Source organism: Pinus tabuliformis, chromosome 4_1 (genome assembly GCF_031772625.1).
Source record: "Pinus tabuliformis cultivar Carrire ecotype Pingquan chromosome 4_1, CPIR1, whole genome shotgun sequence".
NCBI lineage: Eukaryota > Viridiplantae > Streptophyta > Pinopsida > Pinales > Pinaceae > Pinus > Pinus tabuliformis.
The window spans coordinates 334117735-334130879 of NC_142303.1; positions in this window are offsets into that span (position 1 = coordinate 334117735).

Below are 13145 nucleotides of genomic sequence, written 5' to 3' on the forward strand. Positions count from 1 at the left end.
CCAGTGAGCGTTCGCTAGAAAAGACGTAGTCTTACTGAATCATCATTTAGGGAGTTGGATGAACACCATAAATGAAAATTCATAACGTGATTGGAAATATATTCTCCAGGGTTTCCATTGAACTTAGGAATATCAGAAGGCAATTTGTGTGGAATTACTAACCACCAAGCTAAATAAAGAATAAGATCATTGATAAGTTGATTTAAATTTGGTAATTCAAGTGTTGCGACAACATGCAACTGTCAGTTTAGGTCGGGTTGAGCGTAACCAGGGTAAGATGGAATTGCCTAGGCAATAGGTCTTTTCATACTAGCATAAGGAATCTGTTGCTGGTAACCTTAATAGGTGTAGGTTTGTTGAGAATATCCAGTATAAGGCTGTTGTTGGGAACCAGGATAAATATTTTGTTGACCAAAATCAGCATAGGCTTGTTGACTAGAATTATGGTAAGCTTGTTGTTGACTAAACCTAGCATAGGTTTGTTGACCAAGTCTAGGATAAGTTTGGTACTGTTGGAATTGTTGTTGTTGGTATTGTGGTTGCCACGGTTGTTGCCCATCAGTATAAGTTTGACCAGGTTGTGGGTAAATTAGACTTGTATAAGTCTGAGTCATCCCAGTTAATGGTAAATTGCCCTGATGTTGTTGGATTCTAGACACAAATGATTGTTGTAAAATGCCCTGAGAAGACTGAGTCTGTAGACCTGAAACTTGAGGGTAAGAGGTTGAAGGATTAGATTGCAAAGGTTGAGATATAATCAACTGAGCTTGTGACTGTGGTAAAGTTGTAACGACAGGCGTAGTAGGTATGGATGAAACAAGTTGTATTGGTTGTGATGAATACACAAGCCTCAGTTGAACATGCATTGTAGGCTGCCATTGAAAAACAATAATTCTAAAATAAGTTGGATGTAAAGATGACAATATACTGCCATATGGTGGCCCCCCATAGTATGGAGAATAAGAAGATTGGGCATATTTTTCTCCATATGGAGGTAATCCAGTGTTAAGTGGATACATTGGATGGTAACCAGATGGATTAGCTTGATATTGACATGATGGATCAAACTGTTCAGTGTCCGTAAGTGAAGAACCAGGTAAAATTCCTGTGGATGACATGGGTCAAGACCATGGACTAGAAGAAAAATCGGAGTGAGTTCCAGATAATGATTGGTAACCCAGTGGGATGGAAGGACCACCATACAAATGTGACTCAGGTGTTGTGGTAAACATCGAAGAAGTAGCAACAATAGATTTTGTCGCAGTTGTAACAGATGATACAGTCTGGGATTTTGTTTCAGCCATAGTCAAATGAACCAATAAATGTACTAATGAATCTACGGGAGTTTGAAAGTAAACAGGATCAAGAGGAGCAGTATAAGTTAACCAAGGAAAATAAGGATAAAGATAAAGCCGTGGTGAAAAATGAGTTGGAATTCTAGGTGAAGTTTCTTCTTCAAATTCCTATTTAATAGCAACCAAACCAGGTGGAAGGATTTCAACGCCAGGTCCATAATAAATTTCTGGTGTTTGACTCTATGGTAAAGGAGAAGTCTCAATATTTACAGATGTCTAAGGATAAACCGGTCGATCGTCTTTTGGTACGGGAACAACTTCTGGTTGTTCAACTTTGGGATCAAAGTGTTCTAGTAAAAGAACAACATGTTTAGGATGAATTTCTTGAACAAATTCTGGTTGAGGATCAACTTCTTGTTGGACAAATTCAGTTACCATTTCACTAAGTTCACTTTCAATGCCCTTAGGTAATTGTAAAGGTTCCACTTTAGTAGCAGATAAACCAGTAATAGTAGGAGTAACTGGAATCGCAGTATGTACTGGTATAGGTGACTCTGGTAAATCAAATGAAGAACCAGAAGTTTGTGATGTACTGGATTCAATTAAATGAGACCGCTTTCTCTGACTAGGTGTAGCTTCAGGCGGTAAAGGTGGTTTACTCACTGTCCTATGTGAAAGATGGGGTAAAGGTTGATTTTCCTCCACGATTATTGATTGATTTTATTATAAAAAGAAATAAACAAAAAGAGGGTAATCTAGGAAAAATAATTACCAAGTAACTATGAACTGCAATATACCGCCTCAGAGGATCCAAGGACTTAACATACATGTAGGTAATATCCCCGAATGTTGTTTTTGATGTATCACAGTATACAAGGCGGTTAGCTCGATTACGTATGGATGGATAACAACCTAATGTAGTCCTACCAAATATACCTGAAAGTACGTGGAGGCCCAATCTGTGTTAGCACTGTCTAATGCGAAACCACACAGTGAGAGGATTCCCTTATACTTTTCGTACTATAACACTGCCTGATATACTCGAAAGTACGTGGATGAGCTATGATATACTTATGTACGTGGAATGAGGTATCACACTCGGAATGTGTTGGAGACCATTAGCAACAGCTACTATGTTTAACGACGCTGGAAAACATGCCTAGCCTAGACCTCTAGATGTTATGCGTTAAGTTACAATGTTCCATTAAGTTAATTGAGATAAATTTTAGTTGATCTTGTTTAAAAGTTTGCCTTTCAAGTTCACCACGTGATGTTTTTGAAACTCCTAGAATGCAACTAAGATGGGAAACATTATTTTAATTTGATTTAAACAATGAAAACCGTAACTAAAAGGGATAGAGCAATCAAAATCTCTAAACAAAGAGCATATAATACATCTAATGCAACTTTCCCCACACCATTCCTACAAGCACACATAAACTTCGAAATGCGTTATGCATGTTTTTCTTTTCATTCCTTTAATGTTTAGATGAACATAAATAAACTAAATGCACAAATGATCAATCACTGCTTTTCACAACAAACGAAGACTTTACGATAGTTTCCTTTTCAGAAAAGTAAAGACTAATCAATGTAAGCTAACTTTGGGATTGATTCAACAATGATAAAGAAAACATAAAGAAACATTGAATAAATAAAGCCAAAGTGTGCATGGAAAAGAAATGCTAATTTGGACTTTAGAGACAGAGAAACATTGACCATTCAACAAACAAGATGTGAAACAATTTGGAAAAAATCAAGCAAAAAAATGGGTTTTTGGCTTGACAGGGACCAACGCAGCCCTGAGTGGGAGATAGTGCATTGTAGAGCACTATCTCTAGGCTAAGGCCGCTTTTCAAAGCACTGTGTCAAGAATAGCAATGCGTTGATTCCAGAGAGCACTATCAACACACAAATAAGCACACATTTTGACCAAACAAGCTTCAAAATGAACTAATATGGGTAAATGAACTCAAGCAAAAGTCTATTGGTGCTACTAAGATAAGGGATAACTACTAGGAACGATGGTTGTTCCCCAGTATGGTCGCCAATTTGTTATACGTAATTTATACCTACGGATAAGTATATTTTCCCTAAGTGGGTAGTTACACTTAGAACAACAGAAGTAAAGATGTTTAACCTTTTCCTACAATAAATAGATAAGATAAAAGAACCTACTTGTGATCCTTCACTTCCTTTAATCTCCTTTGAGTTGCTCTCGTCGCTGTCACTCAAACTGAATTCTCTAAATTGGTACCTGCCAACATAAACAAAAGACGACAAAAATCAAAGCATATGATCTAATTACTGTAAACAAATGGAATTGACAACATTTGAACATACATTCATCATAGATATAGACAAAAGTATTGGAAAAGGAACAAACAACTTTATTGATTGATAGAAGTGGAAGTTACACCCAATTTGGTTTGATCTCGTGTCACTCATCCAGTTTAGTCCAAGCCCTCATCACACTAATAGCAACATCAATCCAGTAGCATAACATTGCTTTGACAATGATTTCAAGTCTCTAAACCAACAATATCTCTCTATAATATCCAAGCTCTCTTGGCTCTATGATGGGAGGCCAATTTGTAGATGAATGCAAGTGGTTTTGTCATTAATATGGCATTGAATGGTTTTCCATAATTGGATGATTAGTTTCCATGTTCAAAGGGATGAGAGGATAGAGGATTAGATGATCCAAGGCTATCCTAAGTCAAGCTCATCTTGATAGGATAGGAGTTAGGTTCCTTCTAGAAGTCTCTAGAAAGGAGGAATATACTCAAGATCCAATGAACATTTCGAGGATTCTCGCCCAACGCAAGCTTGAGTGGGCTCAGGTGCTCTACAACACAACCTTGAATGGGGATACCTACTCTGCAGAGCACTTATCCCTAACTAGGGGTGCGTTGGTGACCCAAGGAAGCACTTCAGCAGGGTTTGAAGTCAAGAAACTCTCATGGATGAAAGCACTCAATGTGGTGGCATGTCTAGGGCATGTAGCAACTGAATTAGGGTTTGATAGATCTTGTTTACACTGATCTGATCTTCAGGAGTGATGTGCCCAAATAGACCTATAACATCTAGTCTGAGGGGTGAACCATGCTCTGATACCACTCTGGAACATGCTCTTCCCATATCTACCCAAGCAACCAACCAACCAGCGTAAACATGTGACGAGAGGCCATTATGATATGATTCAACCTCCTAAGTCATGTTAAGGAAGTGGAACTGCCAAAAACACACCATACAAACATCTAACATCAACAATAGGACCCTCAGGAACCATTCCAACCTTTCTGCTAACCAACCCCTAGGTCCCATTGAGCTTTTGGATCACTTGACTTCTATAAGTTCTCATGCTATGGGCGTGCCCGCATCCAGGGACCTCTAGGCATTCTCACATACTTGCAAGCTAGCATCTAGGGACTCTTTTACACAGTGTTATGCTAACGTCCCTGGGATTTGAGCCACTTCTCGAGTCCAGAGCTCAGATCACTACCTAGAATTGAATGACATCTTTAGAATAGTCAGATAATAGAGAAATGACAATGAAGAAAAAATTACTTGAATAAGACCTTGATTGGACCCCTACAATCCATGAAAGGAATTTCATCAAACATATCATGAATATGTAATCTATAGTTGTAAATCCCATATTTGAGCATAGGGGTCTCATACTTATCTGATATTCTCTATGAGGCATTATTTCCTTGTTATTTTAGTTGCAGTTTCTTCCATTAGGCCATAGATACACTGTTCATTCATATACAAGTAAAAACATGATGATAGCAATACATAGCTATTGTCATAAAACAAATACATAACCAACATAATAGAAGCAAAAATACCAATTAAATCATAGCCATATGAACCACATATAACTAATATAATGCTCATAGAAATACAAGGAGAAATAACCTCATATTGATGATGCAAAATCCAAACCTGGGATAAGACTTCCATGTTGCACCCGACCATAGAATGGGTGAGTCAAATCTCTCTTCAGTCATTCACCCCCATGCCATATTCCAAGCATGAATGTGAAATATTATAGAAAACATCAATTCAAAACCATCCAAGGCTTCCAGAGGCCAGCCACCTCAACCCATCAAATAGTGATTCCACCTCATGGCCGAGCATCACAAAACCATCATCAAACTAGTCTCTATCCAAGCTTTCTAGGGCTCTAGAGTGTTTGTTCCAACCAAGGCTCCAAGACTAGTAACTCAACCCACAAATTTTACTGGGCTTCAGAGCATTTGTCCAACCAAGGCTCCAAGATTAATAACTCAACCCAAGTTGTTACAGGGCTCCAAAGTGTTTGTCCAACCAAGGCTCCAGGAACTAGTAACTCAACCCAAGCTAAGGAAACATGAGAATAACCCAAAACAAAACAATGAAATAAACCCAAAATCTCCATGTATATCCATGAAATGGAAAGGGTAGGCAATCCATTGTCAATCCTGGCCTTCCTCCATGCAAATGATATATCATAACCAACATACCACATGCATGCAAAAACTAGTGAGGAAAACATACATGCAACTCGGTACCTGCAAGAAAAACCTGTTGTAGTTGTTGATCCCAATGTTCTCTTATGCTTTCCTGCTCTTCCTTTACCTCCTTTCTCCAAAAATCCAAGTATGCCACACCCTCCAAGGGTTCTACAAGAAAACTCTAAGTATCCAAGAGTACGAGAGAGAATAGAAGAGAGATCCACCAAAACTGAATTGTTCAAGCTTATCTCTTGATCCTCATAAGCCTTTTTATTAAGGAGGCCTCTATTTTCTTCAATTTCCATTATTTTCCTTCATTTTCCTACTCACATGGAATCTGTGACCTTTAACCTCCCTTTTCTCCTAATTTTCATTATTTTCATACATAAAATGCCAATAAATGCCATTTTTCCTTTCCAAAGCCTTAGCCATTGCCTTTGCCAATTTCCTTAGCCATAATAACCGAAATGAACACCCACTAGGATGTTTTTCCCACCATTCATCTTGGAATATGTGTCCCATCACTGTGGTCTTATATATATTTGACATGGATTTTTAACCAGCGTTGTTATAGATGAAAATAATTTCATGTATCTATTTCCACTAGAAATAAGTTTTTAAATGTGATGAATTGATGTGCCAAATATTTGAACAACTAGAATTCAAAATTGTGACAATGTAGTTTTTGGGACAAATGATTACTAAATTCGGCATAAAGATTTTATATGATATCAAAATCAAGTTATTAAAATTGGGTTTTGAACTAAATTGCAAGAGTTATTCCCATTATAATAGGTTTGTAAATTTTTTCTAGTTGCTCCTTCAAAAATTGACTACGTCATCTATGTTTTTAGTATATTTGTAAAAGAAAAATGCTATAGAAAAATGTTGCTTGTTTTTTCATATATGTATAGAGTTTATTTTTGAATTAAATCTATGAATATCTTTAATAACCACATATAATCTCCTATAATCCTTTTTTCATGAATAATACATAGCTATTGCAAAGAAACATTTATATAGGTTCTACAACAACTTGCTATAGGTATGATAAAAAGCTATCTCTTAAAATATGATCTAGGTATGATGAATTTTTTATGGGTGTATACAGTGCACCTGCAAATACTCTCACAACCACCTACAAGTTGTTGTACATTGTATATGCTATAATGATATAGAATAGCTATAAGAATTTTGTAGTAGGGTGATGGAAAATCTATAGGAAATTTGCAACAAGGTTCTAGAAGATTTGTAGCAAGGCTATGATAAATTTATAGGAAGGATGCTCAACATTTGGAACCAAATAATGCTCCCCTATACCAAAAATATCATTGGACCAATTCGTGAAATATAAGATATAGAAAATCCATTATTCTCATTTCACATCTAAACAACAATTTTGTGATTTATAGGTTACCAAATTGCTTAAATTAATAATGTATCCTTTTTTTTAATTGAAAATGATGTATGATACTAGTTATGAATATTTAGTAATTATCTTCTTCGAACTAATGAAAATTCACTTATGCAAATTGTCTCCATTTTCTTCTTCAATGTTGGTTGTTGACTAAAAACCCCACGATGTTTCCAAGGGTAATACAACCATTGATACATTTAACATTACTTTATGTATTTAGTGTTTATGTTCCCAAGAACAAGGAAACTATGTGTGTGCTAGATATAATAAAAGATATATATTTATTGCAAAAAAAAAGGATGGAAAAAGGAGGGGGGAGGAAGGAAAGAGGGGTGAGATGAGGGAAATGGGAAATGCTTACAAGAATTGAAAAGAGAAAGATATAAGATAAAGAATAAGGATGAATAATTACCTAAAGAAGAAGGTCCATATAAGGAGCACAGGAAGGAGAGAAGAGTAAATAAATTTATAATATTTGGTTCAGTGTGTGGTATGATAATAATGAGAACTTGACCTAACCACTATTGGAACGCCAGATAGCCCATGAAGTGTCTCCACTGAAATTTTTACACACTTTGTTCCATAACCTCTCTTTCATTCTTCCTCTTGTATAATCCTTATTCACTAATTCTTTTTTCCTCTCACTACTTTTTATATAAGGAGATTAGTGTTTTGGGTGGATCTTAATATGATACACAAATATTTAATAACTTGATTGATACATATATATGACCTACAATTTTTATGTGGAATTTTTCATCTACGAATAAATGCAATTTCACTAGGTGGGTAGCTACACCTAAAAAACTAGATTTAAAGCACTTAACCTTTTTCTATAGAAGATAAATAAGACAAGGGACCTACTTGTTATCTTTCGCTTTCCCTACATCTCCTTTGTTTGGCTCTCGTCGCTCCTTCTCAAACTTAAATCACTTGACAAGTACCTGCAATCATAAACAGAGGACAAAAACCAATCAAAGCAAGAGATCTATCTACTATAAGCAAATGGAATCGAAAGAATTTACACATATAATCATCACACATAAAGACAAGAATATGGGAAAAGGTGTAAACAACTCTATTAAGTAGAAGGAAGAATTAAAACCATGAAGTCTGATCCATTGTCACTCTTCCAGCTTGGGTTCCAACCAACATCACATCAAAAGCACAACACTTAGGCAACATAACAATACCTTTTTACAATCTCAAACCTCACACCAACAATATCTCCTTACAAATTCTCAAAGTCTAGCCCCTGATCACTTAGGTGAGTGCTTAATTTATAGGAAAATGATGGTGGTTTCGTCATAAATGAAGGTATTGAATGGCCTTCCAAACTTAGAGTTAGTTTCCATGGAGGAAGGGATGAGAGGATAGGAGGTTACTTAACTCATTCCTAATCAATTTTTGAGCTCATAGGAGATGATAAGTGTGGGAGTCTTCTAGATGGCTCTAGCAGATAAGAATATTCCCAAAACCCTATGTGAATTTTGCTCAATCTCACCCAGCACAGGTCAAAGTGGGCCTAAGTTCACTGGAAAGCACCCTGACATGGGCATACCTACATTGAAGTGCACTTACCCCTATCCAAGGCTGTACTGGTCCCTCAAGGAGACATTTCTGGAGGGATTCAGGCCAAGAAACTCTCAGGGAAGGAGGCATTCAAAGTGTTGACTTGTCTAGGGCATATAGCAACTGAATTAGGGTTTGATGAGCCCCAATAGTACCAATCTGGATGATGGGATTGATGTGCCCAAATGGATCTATAACGACTATGCATTGAAAGAGAATGCTATTGTGTGAGAATGTGTCGAATGTCCCTAATTGTGGTGTGGTAATATATGACCTCATATACACTAAAAGAGAATGCTATTGCATAAGAATACTATCACATCATGTGAAGAAATAGGTAACAAGTCCCCAACTTCGGTGTGGTAGTATATGAATATATATGACCTAATGCAAAACACTATGTATGTGGTCACACAGATGGATCAACCATGCAAGTCCCATACCACATGTCACCTAAAAAAATAGGAGTAACATTTGCAATGGAAAACATTCATTTCCCCAGGAAAGGTAGTTGAATCTACCGTACAAATTCTTGTATGTGCCATGATAATTGCACAATGAAAAACACCTATTTCCCCAGGAAATGTAGTTGACTCAACCTTGCAAATTTCCATATTTTCTCAATAAAAAATAGTGGAAGAATAATACACATTTTTTAATAGAATAATAGAGTTACACTATATTTCTTTGTGTAATAATTGTGTCTAAATGGTTCTTACAATATTTTATCTATTCCTTTCATTCCCATTTATATTTTTTCCCTATGCATGCAAAAGATATGAACTTCAATCCAAAACCAAGGCAAGAATACTATTGTATCTTTAGAAACTCGCAAGAATGATTCCAAAATGATGGGCCATTTAATTACCTTTCTAATTTATAACAAGGAAAGTAAAGATTGTCTACATTAACTTGTGAGTTATCATGGGTTTATAGAAATGATACACAGTATGCCAAAAAGTAAATCACATCATAGATTATCATGAAAGTAAAGTGATGAAAATTAAATTCAAGAAAGTAAATTATGAGAATTAACCATAAACATTCAACAAGAAAGTAAATAATGCTTCATAAATGCATAAATAAATAAAACTATAGAAATAAATATTTACAAAAATAAATAATAATTCATAAATACATAAAAAATAAAACTGTATAAATAAATATTTATAGAAATAAATTAAATCACATACCAAGAAATAAAAACTTCCTAAACTACATAACCCTCCATTCTATTAGAATTTTCCCCATTTCCATACAACATAGTGTTAATATTAACCTACATCAGTGTTAAATTTAGTACTCACTACTTTTATGGCATATATTTCTCCCCGAGAAATATTTTGATTCCATCTTCCCTCCGTTCTTTTGAATGTGAGAGAAGAATCTTTCTTCTTTCGTATCGATCCTTTGCCTATTCACCCATGGGAGATAATTATTATTTTTCCCTCTTAAACTTTGGTTTTCAAATAACACAATTTTGTTGATTAGTTCAGTAAATCCCACGGAATTATGTCACAAAAAATAGAGACTAAAACTAGTGCCAGATTCAAAGTTGGTTTTAAATGTTACATATTAATCATACTTTATAAATACATAAATAAATAAAATTTTAGAAATAAATATTTAAAATTTTTTTTTATAGAAATAAAATTTTATAAATAAATATTTACAAAAATAAATTAAATCACATAACAAAAAATAAAAGCTTCCTAAACTACATAATGCTTCACTCTATTAGAATGAGCCCTATTTCTTTAAAACATATTGTTAATATTAACCTACATCATTGTTAAATTTAATACTCACTACTTTTATGGCATATACAAAATAAATAAGAATAAAATTGATATTTAAATTAAATAATAATTCTTACAATCGAAGATGAATGCCTTCCTCTCTTCCCATGCATCTCCAAGCCTCCCTATGATAAACGTGACACTCTATGATACATGAGCTTTCTATAAAATAGAAATAAAAAATATTTGAATATAGATCTACTTCAAAATCAAATGAACCTTGAATGGTTACAACTATTTTACGACTTAAGTATAAAAAATGATTTTCCATATTCTTATTAATTCCTAATGAATTTTATAATGTTTTTTATTATCAAATTCCTAATAAGCTATCTAGGCTATAATAACTTTCCCAAAAGATGCCAAAAGATGCTAAAAGTAAATATTAGTAGTAGTGAGATCCCTAGATCCATGGCATATACATGGGAATTCTTTAAATACACAATAAAAATGAGTATGCACATGCGGGCACATAAAAATATGTTTCACAATAGTTAAAACCACAAAATATGTGTTTTGTCCTCTTTTGTGATTGCATGATTAGTGGTGGTCAATTTCCTCGATTGTAGTGTGCTAAATCTACAACACATGGATATAAAAATACTCTACACTATCAATTTGAATTTCTTCCAACTTGTAGCTTGTCGACCCGAATAAATTTTTGAATTAAATCCTATCACAATTTGTTCACAAATAAGATATTATTCATGAGTAAATAAAAAATATGCATTTCTCATATTGTTGATTAGATTTTTAAATGAAATATTAAAGAAATGCAATGGAAAATACCTTAGAAAGTTATCGTTTTCAACATTAAAAAATATAAAGATAGAGTTATAAGTAAGCAAAAAACATCACAAAGGATAATGAAAAGATAATCACTTGGAGGCTTGTCACCTCTCAGTTCATGTGATTTCTTATGATTTTTTAGATGTTGAATTTATTTCTTGGAGGCTTGTCACTTCTTGTGCATTCCTCTGAATGCTAATGAGAGGAGCCATGACCTGCTGTAAAAGTATCATCTAGTCGTATAGTCGTGTCATAGTGTCCTTCATTGGTCCCAATTCATCTAGCATGGCTGAATACCATTCTGTGATATTGAACTTCTGTGATGATAGTCGCTCGTTCTTCACTCCAAAATGTTCTACTCATTGCTTCATTGCAGCAAGTTCTCTTCTCAACTTTGCATTCTCATTCAACAAGTACTCTAAGTTATCATGTGTTGTTGTGGTGAATGCCACATTTTCCATCATGACGACCCTTGGATTCCTTCTAATGTTAAGGTCGATCACCTTTTTCGTTGCTACTGAGATTGGATTACAAGGATCTTGTGGGAAGTATCTATGCCTTTGTTGCACGATCCTCTTCTTCAATTGATCAAACTTTATGCTACAAACATCCATGACTCGGTCTGTTAGTGGATGTGTAGTCCCCATCTCTTCAAATAGAACATGAACTATTGTCAGTGTTTTTTCACTGGGAGTATTAGGCTCATCATCCATGGGCTAAATGGTATCTTATTCATTTAACTTCTCCTCCTCCATTTCTTGAGTCAATTGTTCTTCATCCAGCCTTTGTGCTACTTCCTCCTCCTGAGGCTACTTCTATTGTCCTTCCTCTATCTGTTTCCTCTCTTCTTCCTATACCTGTTTCTTCTCAAGAAACTCATCCTTCTTCCTTCTCTCCTCCTCCTCCTCTTCTTCTTCTTCTTCCCCTTCTCTTCTCTTTGGCCCTATTTGTATATCTCACGTATTTAAAGGATCGGCCTTCCATTTCCTACTTCTCTCTTGATGAATACCTGATTCTTTTCTTAGGAGCTAACTTCTTTACTTGAGGTGTTGTTTCCAACTCCTCCTACTATTGATCCTACTCCTACAAGTCCCGAGTAGATGGATCGTGAGGTGAACTGGTCTCCATGGATGGATGTGTCTTCATTTTGACATTGTATCACTTCTTTATATTTTCATCTTATGGTTTGCATATTGATGAATACCCTGTGTTACATCTGATACTTTGATAATGTTGATTGACAATTTGCCTGGGATTATATGGATGAAATTCCTTGGTGGCGAAGTGTTGGTGTTTCAACTCTTCGATCTCGGCTGCTAATTCCTTATGAATCTTTCATTCATAAAATCCAATACTCAATGGAAAGATAGGCCAAGGGGATTTCTTCCTCTTGTCAAGATTTCCCAACAACCCCTTGTCTAGCTGATTTGCCACCTCTTGCATGAACACCTTGTTTGTCACATATCGTGGCATAAGATGAGGGGCTGCTTGACATCTAAAGCGTATGATATATATGTGCCCTCAAGAGCTTTAAACAATTCTACAATATCTTTAAGTGACTCCTTCACTTGATTTGTCATGCATGGTGGATCGATGTTGAATACCATGCTAAAAATAGTTGTAAAGAAGTGTTTGACGAATTTTTCATATGCACCTCTAAAGCTTCCTTTTGATAACACCCTACAGTGGAAATAAATTGGGAACTTCTCTTTAGGAGTCTAGTTCCAATATAGTTTCGAGAAAACATACTGTGCAGAGATTCCATATACGA